The sequence below is a fragment of the Osmia bicornis genome, chromosome 6 (genome assembly GCF_907164935.1).
Source record: "Osmia bicornis bicornis chromosome 6, iOsmBic2.1, whole genome shotgun sequence".
Classification (NCBI taxonomy): Eukaryota; Metazoa; Arthropoda; class Insecta; order Hymenoptera; family Megachilidae; genus Osmia; species Osmia bicornis.
Genome location: NC_060221.1, coordinates 7,765,189 through 7,788,849, shown reverse-complemented (window position 1 = coordinate 7,788,849; position 23,661 = coordinate 7,765,189). Strand labels below are relative to the sequence as shown.

The following is a 23,661-nucleotide window of genomic DNA, read 5'->3' as shown; positions in this document are numbered from 1 at the left end:
TGATTTTGCAACGAGACACTTGGAGGATATTCTGTATCGAAACCTCAACTTAAGATGTTAAAGATACTCACCTGGGATTAGCGAGCTCCTAATAAAGAAAGCTAAACTAAACGATAGCTGTATAATATTTTCTCTTAAACCTCAATTGCAATATTTCAGGAAAATTTTCCTTTTCTCTGTTACACCGAACCAGTACTAACATAGAAGTAAGACTGTAAATGTTCCAGTATTTCAATGGCCATAAGAAAAAGCAGATTTCCAAGGGCAGGATAGTGTCCTGGGTGTCGATACGATTATTCGAAACTACGTTAAACCGTGTTACTCGACTCGGTCCCGAATGCCAGTGTCGTAACAGTGTACGAGCTAGAATTTCATGGAACGTCCAAGACGATGAAACGGAGCGTTATCGTTCGAGTTGATCTGCTCGTAAAGGCTTCCCCGGTATATTACTTTCCCCCTCCTTCCCTTTGGACGTGAAAGCGTAATCCAGGAACGAAGAGGAGCATAAACGTTGTCGGCCAATTAAAAGAAATATCGTTTGCCTCGGCCACGAAGGAAATTGATTGCCGGTCGTTGCATTCCGTGACGCTAATCGTGGCCCCTGTCAAAGGGCAACCGTTCACGTGGACCGAGCGTAGCTCGCAGTCAATTAATAAAACAAATGTTGCAATTAATGGGCAATATTACGAGTCTGTTACTCATTCCCGTTACTCGTTAAGTGGCGCGTACACGGAGCAATTAATCGCATCGTCTGCCGACCGGGCCTGCCTGTGTTTATTCAGCAACGATTCAGCAACGGTTCGCGCCTTACCAAATCAACGAGTGCGCCTGTTGCGACCAAGACGCAAGGGTTTGCCGGATGGAAAGCTGGTAGACGCGAATGTCTTTAATTATTATTGCTACTTGGACGTTCGATTAAGCGGAGAATTATCGCGATGACGGATGGGGCGTTCGGCGATTCAGGACAAATTGATTTTGCAAGCTTGTATTTCTTTGGAAAGATTCGAAATAAAATTAATCGATCGGGCATAAAATTGTAGCAAAATCATGTTATCATCAATTTCACGTATATTTAGTTTTGGAGAGAGCTCAATTATTCACTTGATAAAAGTCACCCTCTATTATAATCATGACGCACGCTCCGAGTTAGCTTTGGGTTAGAACGGTCCCTCGTCGTATATAAAGGTTGTTTCCTCTCATTTACCGAGCGGAGAGTACAAACTCTCCTCTTCCTGCCGCGGACGGGCCGATATTTTTTAACGCGCCTCCACGCCACGCCACGCCAGGCCGGGTTCAAACCGTTTTCGTAGGGCCCCTTCCTCGCCGCGCGTAATCACGTAATTACGCGCATTAAAAGGAGCCTCCTCTCGTAGGTACCAATTTAATTTCCGAATTTCCAGCGGCGAATTACCTTGACTGCCGCGGAGATCGAGCAGAGGGGGCTTACGGACGGCGTCGCAATTCAGCACCATTAGCGAAATTACTCAGCGCGGAACGCGCCCGCTCGACCGCTCGCCCTGCACGACCTTTTTCTTCGTCCATCAGCCGAAAAACAGCGCGAACCATGAGATCTCGTGTACGTAGCGCGAAAACGTGGCTCTGCTGGTTACGGAAAGATCTCCTCCGCATCATCTTCGATGAAACATGAGCCACGACCAGAGAAATGGTACGCTTCGAACATACGTTTCAATATTCGATCGCTGCGCTCGGAGTTTCGACGATTTATAAGCGGTGTCGAGAATCTCGTTTGGTCAAATTGCACCGACGAATATGAAATAATGGCCAACCTTGTGGAACGTTTACGAGTACTTAAACGGACCGATTGTCTCTAAGCTTGTGATTGCGTGGTAGGTTTCGGTGATCGATCAGCGAAGGGGATGAAAAAGAACGATGATTGTGATTAAAAGATTTGGGATTTCGCCATTAAATACAGATTCAATTTATTTAACTATAATTAGGGTAATTAGGGTAATTAGGGTAAATTGTTCCAAGTTTCTTCGGAGGGGGTGGAAAATTTTTATAGGACGTTGGAGATATCAACCATTTAATTCTTTCATTTGAACTATCTTTGCTAGAAAAGAAATTATTAAATTGTTTCAGATCGACAGAGCAGCCGACACATAAAGTCTCGAATGCACCCCTACAATTGTCGCCGTTTAGTATAACAGTTTAAACGCTCCTGCAACAAGATCACGGCGGCAAACGTATGAATCAGAAACTATCGTCGATGATTAAATAGCCTATCATCAAATATATCAAAACGATTCACGCTAGCAAGCAGCCCCTATCAATAAAAGCGAGATGACAGTCTCGCAAAGAGAGCATCGAATTCGAGTCAGACACGTGCTCGGACTGAAATATTCGCCGGCGGAACAGTTTATTTTCCCGGAAGCAAGAGGAAGGAATTTTCAGCGAGTGAAATCAAGATTAATAATCAAATTGGAACCGCGCCACGACCGACAGCGGGCCGGCCTATTCCGTGAATTATGCCGACATGGGACCACAGTAAATCCGATCTTCTAATTCGGGAAGAATGGAAATAACGATCGCATCGTTCAAAACGATGTCATTGCCGTTTACGAGCAAGAGCACGGAAGAGTATCAGGACGATATCGCGACGCTAAAATCCGCGATGTGGTTCGACTCGCTTGGAAAGCCTCCGAGGATATAATCCGAGCTGATTTACCGTACAGCTTACACTGTCCACGTCCGACAGTCTATTATTGTCAATGAAACGCAAACAACGGGGGTGAGGCGAATACGCGACTGGTTGGAAAGTCCAGTTTGATACACGAGATTACCCTTTAAAGGTATCGTAAACCCTTCGTACTTCGCCTTTCGTCGTTTTCTTTTACGATTTTTCTACGATCTACCATGACGTTGGATAATTGGACCAAGATGGTTCGAGATTGATTCGAATCAATTAGTAGAATTTGACTCTGGTAGAATTTGAAATAATATAAGTGCGCGACAAGATGGCGAATTTAATTACCAACCTAATTCATTACATTTAATCAATCTTCCTCCTTTTATGCAATTTGTATCGTCGATATTTCCGATTTTCCTACGACCACTTTGGCTACGTGTCAATCTTTCATGACGTTGGATAATTGGTTCAAAATGATTCGAGATTGATTCGAATCAACCAGTAGAATTTGAAATAATATAAGTGCGCGACAAGATGGCGAATTTAATTGCAAACTTAATTCATTACATTTAACCAAACCTTCCTCCTTTTATGCAATTTGTATCGTCGATATTTTAACGATATTATCGATAAATTGTCGATAATTTATCGTTAATGGACAGTAGCATCTGCGCAGGCTTCTCATACAAATGCTAATCGAAGCAGGTGATTAAGGGACACGCACACGACCACGACGAAAGGAGGGTCCAGCGGTACATACTTTCAATATCATCCTCCTCTTGCAGGAGAATATTCATGTCTGATCGTGTGTTACTCTTTTTCCTTTCTCATTTCTTATTCCTTTTGCTTTGTTGCTCGATCGGAAGAGCGACGAGAGGTAAAAAGGACAGTATATCTTCGGCGTGCACCAGAACGGATACTTGCTTGTCACCAAACAGAAATAGTTTCACGTAGCTGGGCTTTTATGACAGTCGTCGACGAGGGACGGTACAAGAGAAGAGAGAAACACGGGGGAGAAAAAAAGGGAATAAGAAGAAGAAATAGTCTCGCTTCTTGGTTTCTTGGTGGAGAAGCACGCATGAACGTCAGCCAACTTCCTCGGCCCATCGTTTTGCCATTGCTCGAGGTTCGATCTTTATCTAGAATATTATCACCGGGATCAGGCCTATAATTTCGTCTAATTAATCACGCCGCAAGCTGCAATTGTTCGCGCTCCGAGCTATTAAATTCATGTATGGGGGCGCTCGCGCCGCGCCGGGGTTAAAATTACCTTGTCGCTTTAGCCCCGTGCAATAACAGACATTTACTTAATTCATCGTCCACTAGGTTCTCTTTGTTGCTTTTCAACATACGCTGCGTAATCTGGTAGGATATGTTTCAACATGTCGTTCGCTCTTGTTTCTTGGAAATTATCGGTCTGATTATTGAAAATTTAAGGGTGAGATAATTGATGGATAAGGAATGTTCATGCAAATGCGTGTGTTTATCAAAGACTCGTCTTCGGACGTTCTTAAGTGGGTGGTTTTTATTTAACATATGTTTTGCAAGGGTAAAAGAGCAAATGCATCATCCCGCGCCACGCCTCATTTTATTACAATAATCCACAGCGCAGTCAATACAATTTTCTCCCATAAACCTTGCCGAATCCTCAGGTAATCCGTTAAGAGTCTTACAAACGCAGAACATCGAGATCTCCTAACTTTCATCGTGCGTATTTCGCGTGTGTAGTCGTTTGGTGGCCACCTACAACGTTGAAACGTCGCTGATTCCCCATGAAATCCGATTACCTCGGCTAGCAAGCGGCGCGCCGAGCGTTTTCCAGCTCGCGTTCGCGACAGCACCGCTAATAGACACGTCCAACGGGCGCATAAGCATAACCCGCGACAAATGTGCATCCATATTTCGCGAACGGTCCATTGTGCGAACGGAAGCCGGTGGTTCTGCTTCGGCGGCGACGAATAAGAGAGAAAGAGATCGTCTCTGCTCACGTACGGAGAGTCAGAGAGCAGCAACAGAGGGGAGAAAATAAAAGGAGCTGAGTCGGTCTGAGTTATGACGGCCGTGGCCCGAAAATATTTCGCGAGCTTTATAATCCTTGGAAGCGTTTCGTCGGGACGAAAGATGCGCGCATACAAATACGAGTAGCACGTCCCGTGTATATAAATACGTATATAAGTACGCGGTAAGGAAGAAAGACAGAGAGTTAGAGGGTGAAAAGGGAGGAAAAAGAAAAAGGGAGACTGGAGCCAGCGCGAAAAATGTCTCGATGAACGTGACGCCTCTCTCTATCTTACTCTTTCTCTTCCCCTCGCCGCCTTTTTGCCTCTAAACGCCGTCTTTCGGACGCGATGAGATCGCATTTATATGCAGAGTGCACCGTTCGAATATGCATAAACCTCGCGAGCACCGCGTACCGGCGACTACCGGCTCCGATGCGCTATTGGCCAAAGTAATGGAAGTGTTTAAGGATGCGTATAAAAATCGAAATTCAATATGCCGCAGAGCCGGAATTTACTGGATGATATAAAGTGCATAAAGTCTCGTCCTCGAGACGGGGTACTCGGTGAATTTTCGCCAGCCATCCCCATCCTCGCCGCGTTATTACGCCCTGCACGTACTAATTTAACCGCATCGAAATTGGCCAACTGTTCGGCTAATTAGCGCGACGATTCACTACGACCGGGATCAAGGTGACGGCGAAATGGAGGTATAGGTACACCTGGAGATTCTAAAATTTCTATCTAATCGGTTATCCGGATTGTAAAAGAGAACAGTAAATATCGTCTTCTAGCGATAACCAATACCTCTGCTGTATTACTTCCTTATTGCATTTTCCATGAAAGTATCCCTTTGTTCAAATTACGGCTTTGCTTTTATTAAACATTATTTCCCTGCTATCTCGCATCTCCAGTTCGCTGCACCTTTTATACCCTTTAAGACACGTGCTGCCTCTTCTCCCTGTTTCTGTCACGCATATTTTCCCGCATAAAAGGCTACTTTATAGACTGCCGATAACAATAGCGACGGAGGATCGTATTTTACGAAATTCAGCCTTAAAATATCCATCCCTTTCATTTTCATCGCTCGTTCAATATTTGCGTCGAAACGACGTTTCAGACGGTCATGAATTCTCGAAAAGAAAAAAAACGCAGCTGCTTGAAATTACAATTTCTCAAGCTCGGTGGACGTTTCGCGAGGAATACCGATGGACCACACGAAGCGATCTTAAGCGGTTCGTAGCCCGCGGCTCGGACCGGGCAGCTAGTTTTTATCGTGTCAATTCAATCGTCCGCGCGATAATTAACGTTCGTGCAACGCCCCTGCAACCGACGATCGCGATTTATGGCGATCGTGGTCTGTTCGAGCGAGCCTTTGCTCGTGTTTAGTTTCAACTATTCCGTGGCTTGACCGATTTATCTCTCCGAATTGTCTAAGTCCGTTCACGAAAATTTATTTTCGACCCGGCGATACGTCATACGCCGCTCGTAACGATGTGTCTTTACAACGAGCCATAAGTAACTTTCTATATTTTATCAATCATCTGAACTTGTATTTAGAACCGTAGAAAAAACGAATCTCTTCGCTCCATATTGTTTCAACAGACGGAACCGCTTTCGAAAGGTATACACACTCAGGTATTCGAAGAAACGAAACGATAGGATGGAATCAACAGATGGAGAAGCGAGGAATCGACGTAAAGTATACGATTAGCCCGTATTAGTCCGGAATCTACGTCTACGAAATGAAATTGTAGGTAATCACCAGTGTTCGCCGTTTAAATCGATCCCCGTTCGTGAGAATGAGCATCTTTAAAAGGGCTCGCCGTTCTTTGAGAAATTATAGGGCAGCCGACGAACGGGTATCCCTTAATATTCTATCTTCGTGGCGGGGATCGTCGTCATCATCATTATGTCATGCGCCTAAAAATCTCTCGAATCAACATACATTTGCATATTGAACAGGAGAGAACCGCCCGACTGAACGGGGCTATTTTAAACGAGCAAGCTTTAATTTATTTTCTCGCCCTGCCTACCCTTGGTACAACGCGACCAGCAGGAGAGTTCGCCTCGGAACGGAATCAGGAACACGTACGACGATGTGTACGCGGCCGAGGATTTATCGTCGCACGTAGAGAAACACGGTCCCGCTGGAGTGACAGGTTCGTTTCGTTCCAATCTGCCAACAGGGTTCGTCTTTTCGCGAATTTATTCGTTTCGCGACGCTTAGCGACGCGTCCTCTGTTCTCCACTTCTCTGGGTCAGGCCTCGGTGTCTGACGCGTAGACAAAACTACTTGGGAGAATGCGACGCCTGAGCTATACGAAAGTTTCGCCAGTAATTTCACCGGCGACACACAACCGAATGTCTATAAGTAGCCCCGTGGCTTATTTCACGGTGGCTGCTAGCGGATCCTGAATTTTCCATGTTGCAATACTGCAAATGACTATGAAAATTAGAGAATTTTCAATTCAAATGTTCCATCATTCCAGATCAGTTAAATTTTGTTAAATAGCTTTTGTTCTTGAATGAGTTTTTAAATGAAAATGAAGGATTTTATAGTAAAACTGATAATATGTGTACTTATTATCTGTTTTCTTATCTAGTCACTTAGAAAATCAACCGAACCGTTGCAATCTGATCCAGCACCCGTTTCTAAATTCCAACGACGGAATCTTGACTGAAACGAGGATTTACGATCTGTTCATTGTCCGTGGCGGTCCAACATCGCAATTCCTGCCCGCTCGGTTATTTAAACACGCGGGAAAACGTAATTTACGATTGTCTTATTGTTTATACAAGCGCGTGCGATATGCCAAGTATTTGGAAGTGGCGTGAAAAGATCGGGCACCGGTTTCGTTCGCCTCTTAACGAGACGTTGAAGCGTGTCGGAGCGGTAACGACGCCTTTTCCGCGTGTCTCTCGGACGAACGTGGATATTTAAACACTGCCTATAAACTGGTCGGTCAACCATGGCCACTTTAACGCCGAGACGACGCTAGTACGACAAATATTAGCGGCGCAGACCGCGTAACGCTCGTAAAACAAAAGGTTCGCAGGGTGATGGTGTGCGTCAGCCCCGAACTTCGACCGGTCGAACTGGCTCTCGAAAGAACTGGCAGGCATCCTCTCGCCGGAAGATGCGGCAAGATTTGCATAAAAATGCCATACGTTTCTATCGGCAGACCGACCAAAGTGTATACAGCTGCCGGCAAAAGTATGCGCGAGCCGTGTTGCGGATCTACTCGAGCAACGGAGTTAATCATCGTTCGAATGAATTTTTATTTAGAAAATTATTTCAATTGAATGTTATTGTTGATTGCTCATCAGTAAGCTCTGTCTGGATATAAAGAAAGAAATAAAATGACAAAACATTTGCATAATTTTAATATACTTCAAGTTGGCGAACATGAAAGTGTTAGCAACTTTTGACTGAATGACGCGATGTTTATTCTGGTGGTGAAAGGAACACCTCATCGAGGAATATTTATAGCTTCGAAGCGACAAACGGTGCGTGAGAAACCGAATGGATCCGAAGAAGGGTGGAACGAGGCACAACGGGGGTGGAGAATATAATAGATCGTTAGCAGCGTGGTTTCGAGCCTGCTGAGCTTCTTGCTGGGACAATGAATGATTGTTCGAAATAAGTAATTGTATAGTTTCGTGGTTTCTTTGGTTTGCGTTTTGTTCAACAGTTGAAGGGGAGAATTTGCGGGTACACTTTAGACTAAAAGTCTGTGATTGCTCCAATTTCTTTTTCAGATCAATAGATAGTTACGAGAAGAAGCGATTATCCACGTTATTCGTGGACAAGGTATAAATCGATTTTATTCGAAATAATTTGAACCCAACACCGATTCGAAGCGGTGAAGTTCCAATTAGCGCGTTCGAGTCTTAACGAGCGGCGAACGAGCGGAAACATTTTTGGTGGCAACTGTATGCGCGAAAGAGCGAGGAGAGCGCACAAAGGTCTCTGTTCAAATCGTATGCAAACGAGCATGCTGGAAGGCCAGGTGTACACTTATAATTTGATCCGAGGCCCACCTCTCGGAACGGGGAGAACAGCTCCTCCTCGTCTGGTACGGTGGCTACCGTTCCTCGAGAGATGAACTCGCTGGTACGTTCGCGCGAGTGAAACGGGACCAGTCCCGATCCCGATAAAACTTATTACGCTATCGCTCAACTGTCACAACAGATCGCAGATAGAATTCAACCGGCGTCTAAAACGCTACAAACTGATTTCGCGTCGGTTCGTTGGTCAGATCGAAGGAACACTGTGTTTCCCGTCGTGACCGTGTAGCTGGCTAATCCTGCCTGATCCGACACGATGTGTCTATTACATCGTTAACAGTCAGGTTGACTTAGATACCAAGAGAGAGAGAGAGATCGGTGCCGGTGCCGGTGCCGGCAGTTTCTTCTGCTTTCATCCTATGAATTATGCATCGTCGAATACGCTTCGAACAGCGAGACGATGCTTGTTGCTTGGTTAATTTCGAGAGGAGCTAGATTGGACGTCGTTAAACGGGGTCGAGATGATGCTTAACGTACCACAGCTACGAGAGGTTTGTGTATGTGGAAATGCTTGTTTCGCTCCGTGGAAATACAAGCCAGCTTTCAATGAAATATGGAAAAAAGAAGCGGGAATATTGAGAAAGTGGATATAACTAAGCGACGGAGAGCGAGTTTTTAAACGGATTCAAAATTAAGATTCGAGAGAACGGCGAGGAGATTTTTGCCGGGTAAAAATAAATTTCACGATCCCGGGGTGACGTTTACGATCCCGCGGAGTGGGTCGGCTGATTTTTAACGCTTTAGAATAATTTAGTACGTTAAGTACAGTTACATGGACGCGTTAAGAAGTCAACCCCGTTCGACGAATATTTATTCGGCGAATTTTCGCGGACGTTTAATTCATTACCGCTTGAAATGCGACCGCGTAAAAGTCACAGTTATAGGGAAACAAACGCATAATGGATTTCGAGCTGAATATGTTAGCATTTTTTCATCTTATAAAAGAAGAAGAGAAAGTTTTACATTGAAATGCAAAGAATCTGAAATTTCATTAATTACAATAATCGGTGAATAAAATTGAATCCCATAGTGTAATCTACGTTGAACGTCTCTAAAGCAAACATTCGCTCTATCGGAGAATTCAATGGCCAGAATAATGAGGTATGAAAACGTTATCGTTGAATCGATCGCAGCGTGAAATTCGACGAACGGGAGTATTCAAAGAGAAGAGGCAGCAATAACGCGCGGATTTCCTAGAGGACCGGGGAACAGGCGCGCGAATGAAAAGATGGAACACACGGGAAGCTTTCACCGGGAAAAAAGGGCGATTTCAAATATACTACGTGGGAAAATGCGCCCTCTTCTACGTACGTATTCCCGATTCTGTCCGATAAAAGAGATGCCACGGACGTTTCGTCTGCGTCTGCTAAAGCAGAATCTTCGCTTCGTTTGTGAGTTTCTTCTGAGACTTGAAAAGAACTCGCTTTAATACCAAACTTGATTCATCTTTTATTTCACTTTATTCGTTTTGAAATCACTTATTTCTCAAACATATGAGAGACTTGAAAATCTACGACAGTGATAAAACGCTTTGATACTTGAATTTGAGGCTGAAGTCCCGACCACGCTGCGTTAACAGCGTCTGGATAATTTTCATAGTTTCTACCTTGTTATCTGTCACATAGTTATCCTCGTTAGGTCTTGAACCTACACGTAAATTAGATCTATGAAGACGCTAATGCAATATTTCTGAAACACCTTTCTCTGCAATTGCAGAGGTTCATCCAGAGTTTACTAGTTTCTGGAAACTTTTCATTTTAATGGAAATATTTCCATTTCCTTCTTTTTCTAACGATTTATATTAATACATACACGATGAAATTCTTTCCCACCGACGGACGGAAAAAACTAAATCACCCTTTGATACTCTTTTTCCGCATCGATTTCTCGGGTAGCCGTTCCATTCGAACGCAGCACACCGGGAAAGTAATCTTCGACACGGAGGCACAAGTGCACCCTCGGCGAGGAAAATAAAAGAGGAAAAGTCGAGCGGTTTGTCGGCTTCGACAGTTAATCCCGTGCCTAATATCCAAGCAGGGCGCTACCCTTTTCAACCGGTAGGCAGCTGCACAGCCACCCTTTCGATCTTTCTCGATTGGATACATCGCGGGCAAGGGGGGAGAAAAAAATAAAAGAAAAGGAAAGTTAATTGGTCGTCCATTGATGGACGTATCGCGCGTAATCCGAACTTGGCTCGATTCAACGTCGAACAAGAATCGCCTTCGATTGTCAGGATAAGTGCATTGCTTTCGATCTTACTAGTTTTCTTTTTCCAATTTTTTCTAGCATTTTATTGTACTACTTAGCGTTAACCATATACTGCCACGTGTTTTCCTGGTTGCTCATTGAAATTCTAATTTTTATTTCTCCGCTGTGAAATATCCTCTCTTCGATTGGGAAATAACCGGTAGTATTGAGAAACACGATCGAACGCAGCTGGAAACGAATAAAAATTATTAAGTGTTTATAACTCGTTAATCTTCCCAGCAATTTTAACGCAACTTTTCTTTTTCGAAACAGGAGAAGTTTCTTTTTCATCAGCAATCAGCTGGTTTAACTACGGCCAGTTTTTCGCGACAAAACAGTCTCCTCGTGTTGGGCGAATCGTCGTGAATTTGTACGTTTCGTTTGAACTTTATGGACAATGTTTCGCCTCTGACCGCGCGGAACAATAAAACCCTCATCGTTATTATTCCCTCGTTTCATTGCAACCCTTATCGCTGGCGCATAATACGCGCGTAAGTTAGCGAGGCGAGTCGCGGGGATCGTCTGACAGATAAAAATCTTCCAGCTACGCCCGAAAAATATTTTTATTTCGACGAAGGTATTTAAGGATAACACGGGACAGGCCTGAAAGGAAACGTGTCCTCGATGCGGAACCACGATCCATCAGCGAATTTATCGACCCGTATACAATCATTTGTCGTCGCCTTGATAATCTCCTTTCACGATGATACATAATTCACGAGCAATCATTGGCGAAGAAATAAAGAAGTAGAATGAATTTAATTTTACACCATAAGGAATCAAAGAATATAAATTCTTCAAGATTCAACGAAAAAAATGATTGTTACCCTTACTTAACATTTTATTTTGAATTTATATTTTCTTTCCCCGATAATCCAATGATTTCATGAATATGTATCCTCATACTTTATCATCTCTAGTTTCATCTGTAGATACTAATAATAGAAGGGTCTTGTAATTTATTCATTGATTAGGATTCACAGTTAGTTTCTACTCTTTTGGCGGTCCACTCTATACTATCACTGGTGATAAATAAATATAAATAAAATGAATCTTAAACCTGTTGCAATATCTGTGGTATTTTTTCGATTTCGAAGCAAAGTTTGCAATAAATTCCTAATTTAATATTACGACAACGAACCGTGTATCATCGAAAGAGGCCAAAAACGAGCATATCATCGTCTGCGTCGCATCGTTGACCAGCATCCCACCCAAAGGCAAGCGTTATCAGCCGAAAAGTTCGATAAGCAGTAAGGTAACGGGTGGTTCGTAAGCAGCTTATCGGGGCCCACGCAATAAAACTTGTCGTTTCGTGATCGTGGAATCGTGCAATTAAGATCGAGCCACGAATCAGTCCGAGAAGGTCCCATCGTACGGGCCGCATCCTCTTTCTCAGGGAGCACGCGTGTTCCCTCTGGCCGGTCTCTTGCCGATGGGAAGAACGAGTTTATGAGATCTTCGAGAAGCAACAGGGCCCTCGTTGCCGGAACGATAGCATCGCGACGCTTAATCGAGCGCTCGATAAGGCTCGCGAGGAAGCCGCTCCGCTGTCGGCAACCTGTTTATTCTAATTAGCGTGCGTCACGGAGGGAGTAGCAGAGGTGAAGGTGAAGAAAGGGAAGGGGACAGAAACGAGCTCGCGTATTGTGTCAGCTACACAACGATCCCGTAGTACACGGTTAACGTTATCTCTACACCGACATGGAATTTTAAGAGGCGGCGAATACTCAACAGGCCACCCTTTCGGCTCACCGGTTACGCGTAATTGCTTCGCCGAGCGAAACAATGATGTTTCCTTCGAATCTGTCGACTGTACTCGTGTTTTAAGACCTGTCGAGAGAGAGAAGGAAGAGTGCCGGTGGCACGATCCTCTCGTAATTGGCGTTTGGATGAACGTTACGAGTTGAGAATGTTGAGAACCTTCCATAAATAGATGTTAACGAGGGCGCAAGAAGATGGCAAAGATACGTGGAATTCGCCGTCGGGATTGACGTTGAACGAGGAGGATCTGAATCTGGATCGTAAATCATACCGGAGTGACGAAAGATGGGGAAAGGATGCGAATTTTGGTCGTGAAGTCGGAAAGGAAATCGGGAAGATATTGACGTTGAATAAAGATTTCGAAACATAGCTTGCGACACTTTATCTAACCCATGCCGAAATATTGATGACTCCGGGATATTTCCGTGCGCGAATTCTGTCGAAGGGTCTCGTTCGCGGAGGGTGAGCTACTTCCGGAGCACCGAACCGAACGCTGGCCGACCGTCTTCTGGTACGGTTCGTTTGCATGAGTAATTATTAACGTCCCTTGGGACAAAAGGCGATTTTCTCTCCCGCGGCGAAGCGACGACGTCGCGACACCGGGAATTCCTGAGCGGTCGTCGCGCGCGATTTATGGCGGCCAGACGCTACCTCGATGTCCACCGGGATGAAAAGACCGACCGGACAATGGATCCGTGGCTGGTCTACCGACCAAAGGGTACGTGTACGCGGGGTAAATAGAAATCTGTTGAAAATTGAAAGTTCACAATGGCCAAGCCCGCTTGTACCGAGCTTCGTATTTGGTCACCTCAATGAAACCGAAAAACGTCCGTCGGTGTAAATAATTTTTGGTCAGTCTTTTGCTCTTAAGAAATTTTCTAACATTTCTGTTGTTAGAACACAGAGAATTTCTTTTCACCGCATTGTGTCGTGCGTTTGGAAACGGTAAAGCTCCATGTTTGGTTGCACTGTAATAAAGTACAGCGTATATATGTAAGGCTATAATTTATCCGAGTGTAGTACCCCTGTACGGTCACAATTTAATCATTCACGTGATATCGTAATAACGTTAACACGAGAACGTGTAGCGGTAATTATTGAAATAAAATATGGGATAATTAAAGGAGTCGAGAATGGTGAAAGTACGATCCATTAGGAATGATATATGGTATCGAGCAATCAACCATTACAGCCATTAAAAAGTGGAAATATACTATTGAGAGCTACCTACACGATTACATTCACAGAGTAGAAAATTTTAACGATACCAAATATGAAATGTTAGTTATTGTTCTTTCGTGATGCTATGAACGATTTTCAAAGACTTAGACTTTAGACATCTTAGGTACCCTAAAATATTAATTTCAAGATTTCTTAGAATAACCAAAAATTCTGTAGAGAGTCGAAGCAGCATTCTAATCCATTCGAATTCCTCCATCGTTGTAAAATAGAATAATAATAGATGATCAGTGCGCAGCTGGCCGCGCTCCCGTAACTTTCCATCATCGGTGCAAAAAGAAGATCATCTAGGTTGAATTCGAAGAGGAAACCTTTCATTTACTACCTAACCGTTCCACAAACTCATCTACCTAGCCTATACACGAATTCCTTCGTCCCGGTAATCATAAAATCCAAATGATCACCGCCTACGGATCGTCTAAACCACTTTCAGAAAAAGAAAGAAAAAGAAGAACCACTCTGCCGGCCATTAGGCGTAGAAATCGAAACGGAACGAGCGGATCGCGGTGAAAAATCGTACGGTATAAAGAAACGCGCGGTTGTTTGAACGGGAAACGTTCAAATATCCACGACAGACGAGCCGGCGCGGCGGCCGTAAATGGCCGCTGGAAACGACTTAATTCTCTTTGCGAAACACACAGCTCGTCCGTGACTGGTCGACGTGTCAAACGACGGGGATAAAGCGAGAGAAACGAGCAAATAGAAATCGAATGTTCACAATTGACGACGAGTTAGAGCGGCTCCACATGTGGCCAGGTATCGAGTGGACGTTCGCGGAAAAGCACGATGCACTTCAACATCGACGATCTGCAAAACGATGTTAAGGATGCCCGTCAATTGAACGCGTCGCGGCCATTGTTACGTCCAGTGTTTGCTGTTACACTTCCGGCTTTCGTTTTGCGCCACTCGAAAGGTGGCACCGTTCTCCGGCCCGTAGAATCCAACTTTGTGAACGCGTCCCATTGTGACCGTACAATTGGCCGATGTACTATTCATCCAGACACACGCACGTTTCTATCTCTAATTCTGGCTTTGATTGACGCAACGAGGATTGTTCGCGAGAAACGTACAAGTGAACATTTCTCTGTCTAATCTGAATACAATCGAAGAGTACTGTTAGAGAATCGTTCAATTTTTTCAAATACGTAAAGAGAAAAAAAGAATAGGATCGAAGGAGGATCGATATCTGTCGCGTGACCAGGTATGGAATCTTTTTCTTCGTTCACCGATGTTTCCGTCGTATTTTCAGAGGTAGCCAGCGTGCGTGTTCACACGATGCACCGAAGAATTTCGTGCCGACGAAACGTACACGAGTATCGGTTAGCGGGAAGCTGGTTCGTAATAACCCGCCGAAGAACCGGTACCACGACGAGGCTGGTGGTCCCTGCAAGAGGAGTCGGCGCACGTCCCGAGAATATTAGAAGCAGGAAGAATACGAAGCGTTTCGCTGATTACTCGATCCTCTGGCTAGTTGCTTCGAACATCGAGCCACCTCCATCGACCAGGAGTTAAGCACGATCGCTGCTTTACATGATGTCGCATCCGAGGTAACATCTTTCAAAGAAGCTCGAATCTAAACGGCATTTCAAAAGCGACTGGTCTTCATGGGCTTGGATCGTCCGTACCATTAGTCGACGATTTAGACGACGAGATTCCCATTAATAAGTGGGGGGTTTGTTGAATATAAACGGTGAAAGGAAGAAATAAAATAGAATTCATTAATCGAAAGACGATTAATTAGAAATGATAAGTTTTGGAATTATTAAACGCTATGACTGCTTCGAGCACGAAATAAAATGTTTGAATTCGAATCTTCTGGCAGCAGAATTGATAAAATATTACAATAGACAAAATATAAGTTGGTTCATCAAGTTTTCAATCGATAGCGTTTTATCAGGAATCAATGAATCGAGACCGAACTCACGGTGAGGTTTCGAGGGTCGTCGGTTGAGTGTTTTCGAAAGTGACCACTCTAAATGAGGCCGGTGTTTGCAGTCGGCTTCAAGCAAGCTCGCCTCATATGTAAATGATAGGATAGAAAATCGAGTGGTCACCGTTCTTTCGGTCCGATTAATTTCGAATTTTATCGCGGACTGACGCTTCCCACCCCCCGGTATGTCACACCCTGACGCTGGATATCCAACGCCCTTCATCCATCGATATTCATCGCGATATTTTATTAAAATTCACGAAACCCCCTGTCGATTCGGTTAATGAAAATATGAATTTCAAAAAATATTTCTCTCGGTTTACATTCACTGTCAGTGCAGCGTGATACATGTTAGTTGTTTAAAAACGCGTGACGGTAGATTGAAGTTTTATTGTAATACGAGTTCTTTTCATGCAACATTATTCAAAAAGCAACCCTGCGTCATACAGAATGTCCTGACAAAGAAACCTCCACTGTATTTGCCCTTTTTCTATATTTTTCTCTTTATCAAATTAAAAGATATCAAAGTGGTGGCCCTTTTTAACAGCGCGAATCGTACAAAGCTGAACGAGATGAAAGCATGTTCTATCTTTGAAACGGCGAAAAAGTGTTTCAGAAAAATTAAAAAATAAAGCTGCAATAAAAAATGTGTTCAGCTGTCGCAAAAAAAGACTTGCGACTTTTGAAGTTCCAAAAATAACGATCGAAAACGACCACGGTACAAGCATGGTGAAATCGTTGCAGCTTCAATTTCGACTCTGTCTACAATCGAGTAGGACGAAAAGTGCGAAACGGATGAAAACGAGATTTTTATTCTATCTGACTACTGCTCACCTTTGTGCGAACGCCACGTTAATTGCGCGCGAAACATTAAGCCCGAATTTCAATATCGTTTGCCTGAATTTCCCGCCCCGATATTACCGCCCGCTGTCTGCCCGTCGCGTTGTTTACGGATGTAATCATCGCAAAGTTGTCTCAATAACACGCGATATGAATAAAAGTTTCCGCAATAACACCGGCCGATTTTAACCCGCGCCGCTATTCGCTAAAGTTGTACAACGGCGCGAAGCAAATACGATCTACCGGAGAAAAAGTATCCGTTCCTCCTGCGACCGTGCAGTTAATTTTTAATTAAACTCGCAATTTGTTATTCGAATACCGAGAATACCGTGTATCGTGCCTAACCGTTAAACTATCTAAACGTCGATCAAAATTTCGTCATTCATTTCTCTAACAACCGAAGACCACCGACAAGGAGGCTTCGTATGGTTATGCAAAAATTTCAAGACAAATCGTCGTTGCAAGAGTTACACGCATCAGTCGAGTCGTACGTTTCCTTAATTAATCAAGATAAATCGATGCGAACTCATTTAAAACAGCCAGAGGGTGGGGGGCAAGCGTTCACCGTAAATCTTCCGAACTAATGGCTCGTAAACACTATAACGCTTCAAGCAGCTTGTAAATCACCGTTATTATTGCTACGGCCAATAATTAGACGTAATAGCTGAAACGATATTTTACCGATAAACGACGAGCTATTTTTTTCCTTGATTTCCTTTCCTTCGACTAACATCAGGCTCGATAAGAAGGCCACGCATCACCGCCAATAATATTTACGAAAATTTCACTTATATATGGAAAATTGTCTTAGGTCATTCAAATTATTACTAAATACACCGATAATCTAAATTTGTTACTATTCTGATGAAATTAAAATTATGTGGGCGATGAGCAATTAAGGGTCGTGAGAGTGTTTGTCTGGAGCTTACTCAAAAGACTTGTTTACAACTCTCCAAGCACCACATTATCTGAGTTGAAAATAAAAATTACAGATATTTGGGAAAATAACAAAAATATAAAGGATACAAGCTGTGATCAAAGTAAAGGGTGGAGATACGAGATATTAAGATGTGTTAATAGTGTTATGTAGTAGTAGCTAATAAATTATATCATTACAATTTGAACAGGCCTTTTAATTTTACGGAAAACGTGAAAAATGCTGAAAATTTGTAGTGGTCCTAATTCGATGGCCAGAGACAGTACATACACAGATTTTCCAGCGCGTTTGGTTTACCTTGCCCGTCGATTTTCCTGGTACCGTAGCTAATCGAATAAAATAGTTGGAAACGCGAATATCTAGCGTTACTGAAAATCACGACGGTGGTTTATGCGTTTCGACGCGACATTATGGAGAACACATAGTTAGTCGAACGGCCGAATTTTCGACGCTGGGTTCGAAAACGACAGAGAGGGAGATAACGAGGCAAAACATTTGCCGAGTTTATTTAATGTTACGATCGTATCGTATCGTAAAATTGGAAAGTGGTGTGTGCTTGTTGGCCGAGCAGGGAATAAAATTGCATCGACTCTGTACACGGATTCGATGTTACATGAAACGAGGCGAAAAGTTAAGGGGAACGAGCCGCGTATTTTCGTGGAGGTCATCACGAGCAAAGGAGAAACAGAACGAGTCGAGGAAACGTTTATAGTTAATTATTTTTCTGCGTTTAAGAGTCGGCCTCTTTGCTTCCCATTCGATCGCACAATCGGTCGTGACAACTGGTAAAAGTTACGTGCCCTGTTATTCCTCGTTACGGTTAATCGATCAGCTTCTAAACAACCCCGCATTGTTACGTAAATTCCGTAATTACGCGACGCGGCTTGCACGTGACGTGCAGTTGAAATTTCTACAAGATGTATCTCTGTTGACGAGCGTAACCGCAGACAAATTGGTTGGAATTATAAATGAAATGAAATTAAACGTATGGAAAGTATGTGACCGTAGTTGTACGGATGTGCGTGATTAAGTACACCTTGTTAATTAATTTCATGCAAAATTTCAATATATTTAAATAAACATACCTTGACGCGAATGCTGAAGAGTCGTCGGTTGCAGGTCCAAGAAAAAGCACTATGTCCAGAGGTTGAAGCTCGAACCACTTAACACCTTTATAATTTAAAGATTCTAATTAACATATATTTTATTTCGGTGAGTAGATTAGATTTAATAGATCATTTTTAAAAAGTAAATAAGTACCAAAGAAACTTGTAGAGTACGTAAAATATTTTACAAGAGATTTGAGAGGAAGCTAGGTAAACTCTGTTGAAACGAAACTCTGTATTTTTTCACATACGTAAATCAATAGTGTTCGAACGGTTTCAATATCCATAGCATGACGAAACAAAGTCGCATACAAGATCGAAAACAAAATTGTCGAATTAGTCGGTGAATTAATATTCAACCACCGCATTAAGATATTTAATGAATAGACAGAATGAAAAAATCAAGCAACTATCAATCAACAAATACCGCACTCGAAAAATTAAAAGTCTAAACGCAGTTTCAATTCGCAACCACGCCCGATATTCGTGTTACCTGTAAGGCGTCGTAAACTATACTGTTCAAGGTAGGTCAGGCCCAAACTGTAAACAACCGAAACGATATTGGCTTCGCGTGCGCGCGTCGTCGTTGAATTCGAAACTTGTTGTTGGGTCTGCTCGCGTTTCGCGCAATGCGATAAAAGTAACGACAATGCCGTGACCATGTTAATTAACAATTACGAAAACGAATCGTTTCGTCGGCGCCGAACGACTGTACGTCTAGCCGCGGGTTTATCGACTGGTCAGCCGTATCAGTGGCCACTGGGCTAACGACGTCGTTATCATCCGGACGATCCATGTGGTTCGCGCGATACGCTACAACCCGTACCTGATTTCCGATTTCCTGCACGCGACCCGATAAAGTCCACACTCCCGTGAATTATACCCGCCACTTTGTGGATAGGGCTGAGTTTAGAGGAGAATGATTGATAATTGTGTTTGAAGAAGGGAATTTGGAAACGCACTGTCCACCGATGACAAGAAGTCTCGCGGGACGGCAGAGGGGCAAGAGAGGGGAACTGACACCCCCGCCTCGTTTTACATGAGCCTAATTAGTAGATGTGATCATTACGAGCAATCACGACTGAAAGTACGTGTGAGCTACGGTGGAGCGCGATCAATCAAATTGCGTTATTAGCCAACCCGTATCTAATTGTAAGATTGAAAATCTTGAGAAGGGAGCTATAACATTTAGACTTTCAAGAGTTATCAAAAAAATTCTTGCGCCATTGTGTTTAGTGGGTCAACATTTTTTTTTTCCGGTTCGACCGGAAATGGCCGAAAAAGGGTTAGCTTTTGAGCGAATTTCGCTCTAGTTCACTTTAACTTGTTTTTATGGGACTTCTCTTCAACTCTGGATTAATTATCTTTGCCCTATATTTATCATATAATCAGGCCAAATAATGAATACTAAAGCTCCTGAATCACAGAAATCGTTATTGAACTCTGGCTACCTCTCAGAAGAGTTCTTTGGCTGTTTTACAATTCATATCTCGGCGCGGAGGCGTTGAAAGGTCAGAAAGGAGGAGCGAGAAACCGATGAAATTCACCCACCAACGACGAAACACCTGTACGAGCTTTACATCATCCTTTTATATCCACGGTAATCTTCCGAGTGTTCCTTCTTTCCCACGTTCTTAGCCGGTGAAAACAGGCGAAACGCGACGCGCCTTGTGATATACGGGTAGGATCGGATCGGATCGTCTCGTCTGAATACTAATAACTCGAAATAACCAAACGATTACAAACGACGCGATGCGACGAGACGCGACGGAAAATCGGCTGGCAACGGAATACCGGGGAGTTCCTTGTGAAACCATCGTTGGTGCTCTCCTCGTTCGAGGAACGTTTTCATCGCGACGAGACGCGACGCGACGCCCTCCATCGGAATTCATTTATGCGCGTTTCGAAATACAGCCGCGTTAGCAGCGGAGGATTATCGAGCCTCGGCTCGAGCCGTGATCGTCTGAATTTATTGAAGGATGAAATTTCAAGCGTCGCATGATCCACGGCCCGAGAACGGCCTGCCGTCGCTCGTAATTCCGTTTCGCCAAGCGGTTAACGCCAGGCCTGATAGCGGCGTTAAATCGTTCGCATCCAGCACTACCGTACGTTTCGTCCTTCTCCTATATCGCCCTTTCTGTCTTTCTCTTCTACTTGTTCTCTTGTCCATACACCTTACCAGTTTTACTGTCATTCAGTTTATCGGCGGGAAATCGAAACACGGTTGCACGCGGGGAACGGGCTCGCGATCGTCGCGGCGATAATGCCTCGTCTCGCGGCGCTGAACGCACGGTGGCGGTTACCTAGGTGTACCAGAGAATGATAATGATGATGGATTGAACGCGGCCCTGGAAAACCGCAGTTTCATTAAAACGATCTTGTAAGAGGAGAGCGATATCTAGGAAAATCGACGACGTCTCGCGAACAGATAACTTCTTTCATCGATCACGATCGAAACCGTGAAAGCCTCTAATTAACTCGACTATGTTTTTCTTATTAGTCCGTAATTTAGACTCGTCTAGCTGCAACACGAACGGTTGCGTTCAATTAGGAACGCTGGGATCATTGGCGCCGGTTGAGTACCTATAGTTTCGCATTTTACAATTTATTGTTATTGCTTTTTATTGTCTGCTGTCGCAATTGTTTGCAAATCAAGATAAGCTTTCTATATATGGTTTTGGGCGTGGACGGTTAGTAAATACTTTATAAGATTTTAAATATCTTGCGATTCGAGATTGTCAATTTAAAAATTCTGAAAGTACATATACAGAAAATTCATCGAGCTTCGAGTGTAATTATTCTCATCGTAAACAAACCCTTCGTTAATCAAATAATCTTGTGTACACGTTCTATGTATTTCTTTTTTTTGTTATTTAATTATCAAGCGCGTGTACTCTAAAATTAGCTCTACCAAGAATTGCGTTGATTAATTGATCATTTTAATTGGCGCGGGATAAAAATAAATTTCAAGCGGAGAGACAGTTGCCGCGACAATTATCGGTGTCAACATTCGGTAAATCAGGAACGCGTAATCCCGCATGCAAATAAGTAATATCTCGGCCCGATTGCTTCGCGTGTTTGTATTTAATTAATTATAAGTTACGCCGCCGGGTGTTGTTTGATTGCCTCCATTGAAAAGCGAGAACGGAACTCGACGGAAAACAGGATTCTCTCTCGCTAGCTGCTTTCGGCTTTTAATGCCCGTGTCAATAACCTACGCGTCCTTTTCACGCGTACATCTACTACGTGATCATCGGATCGAGGCTGGACGCTTCGAATATCCATTCCCAATGAATCGTTCCGCCTGATTTCGATACGTAATGAATTTAAATGTTTACCCGTCACGCGAAAATAAATTGAGACGCGGCTGAAACGGCGCGGTTGTTCCCCTTCGATCTGCATTATTTCAAAAGCCATAACGCATCGCGAACGATCGCAATCTGCTTTATTTACCAGCGTTCGTTATTGTCCGTGATTAAACGGCCAAAGGTATGATTTACCGCTCAAGCAGAGATTGATCCATTATTCGAAACTCGGCTCTTACAATTTTTCTATAATTATTTCGGTAGAGATACAGACAAATCTTTTTTCACCGTCGCAAATTCTTAACGTTTCGATTTAACCTGCGTCAGTTTGTCAAAAGTTGAAAAAGGAACGCGTTGCGTGTTCCCTGTCTCGGGCAGCCAAGAAAAATGGGACTGGATGAAACGATGCGCGACAAAACGTATAGCACTGTGTCAGAAGCTTTCAGGCTTAGATTTATCAAGCAATTTTTACCCTCCGCCTAACAGTGGAAACGCGCGATACAAAAATAGCACATTGCTTCTTTGAAAATGTTGCAATATTGAAAATGCTAATTGATAAAATAGATCAGGGAAAAAAGGTACAGAAGTTGCGAGGCTAGAATCATAACGTTTGCTTTGGCTAATCTGATACTTTGTCAGGGTGTCGATGAGTGACGCGTTAATTGGATAAAGAACATCTTTGACGCTAAATTAAAGTCCAAACGATGCATCAAAGCTTCACCAGCAGCGCGTCAATGGCTCGCTTTCTATCGGCTTCTACTCCTACATGGAAGCATCAAAGCGTGAAAATCACCGGTTAACTATGCAAAAATCATTAGCGTGGCCAACAACAGGTAGCCGGTATGCTCCTGTGCCACTCACCTATTCACTCCGGTTCGCGACAGATAACGGCCGCATGAAGCTGCTTCTGTTGCAAACACGTGTCACTAATAAACGTCATCCCGGCATGCGCCGCGAGATTGATTCTATTAATAGGAGTAATTACCGAGTGTACTTGGCGCCGCATGCATAATGCAATTTCGAGACAGCCTCTCGTGTCTCGCGGCTCTAACCCTGTGTCGTAGCTCTTTCCTCTCTATTCCCGTCTTTGCGCCCCAGACAGAGCTCGCGTACAGTTATTACCCTCGGTTTAAAATCCAATTTAATCCCTGCATCTCGTCTCCGTTTCACGTTATTACCATTTTACCGAAAGCCCGTTACGTATCCCTCGAACTCGATCGGTGTGGTAATCCGTTGCATTTCAGAGATCACTATTCCCTGGCTCATCCATATTCGAGGCGTCGTTAGAGAGCGGCGCGTTTACGCGAGCGGATGCTTCACCGCGTCGCTTGACCATGAACGTGTTCCACGAAATTCGTCGGATTTACCAGACGTCGCTCTCGCATTCGAGATTCGTATTCGATCCATGGGATATAACGGGTTCGAATCACGCCTCGCGATCTTAACACGGTTTCTTTAAAGCGAAAAATACCCCCGTCGGGACGCTCCGTTCATATTAACGCGTCGGTCCGTCTGTGGTAAGACACATTTCAATTGCAATTCTTCTGTTTTGCAATTTAAGCTTTCCTGTAGATATCTATC

General features: G+C 43.7%; 1 long non-coding RNA gene across 13 annotated transcripts in view; it reads right to left on the bottom strand.

Annotated features, from left to right (window-relative positions):
• LOC114879615 overlaps nt 1–23,661 on the bottom strand; it is a 187,619-nt gene that overhangs the window by 111,503 nt on the left and 52,455 nt on the right. For 12 of the 13 annotated variants that reach the window (XR_006829455.1, XR_006829457.1, XR_006829461.1 and 9 more), the window contains exon 4: nt 18,755–18,839. This is a non-coding gene — a long non-coding RNA (uncharacterized LOC114879615). Of the gene's footprint in view, nt 1–18,754; nt 18,840–18,929; nt 19,276–23,661 lie in introns of those variants that run through there. The other variant, XR_006829465.1, reaches the window with a different exon arrangement.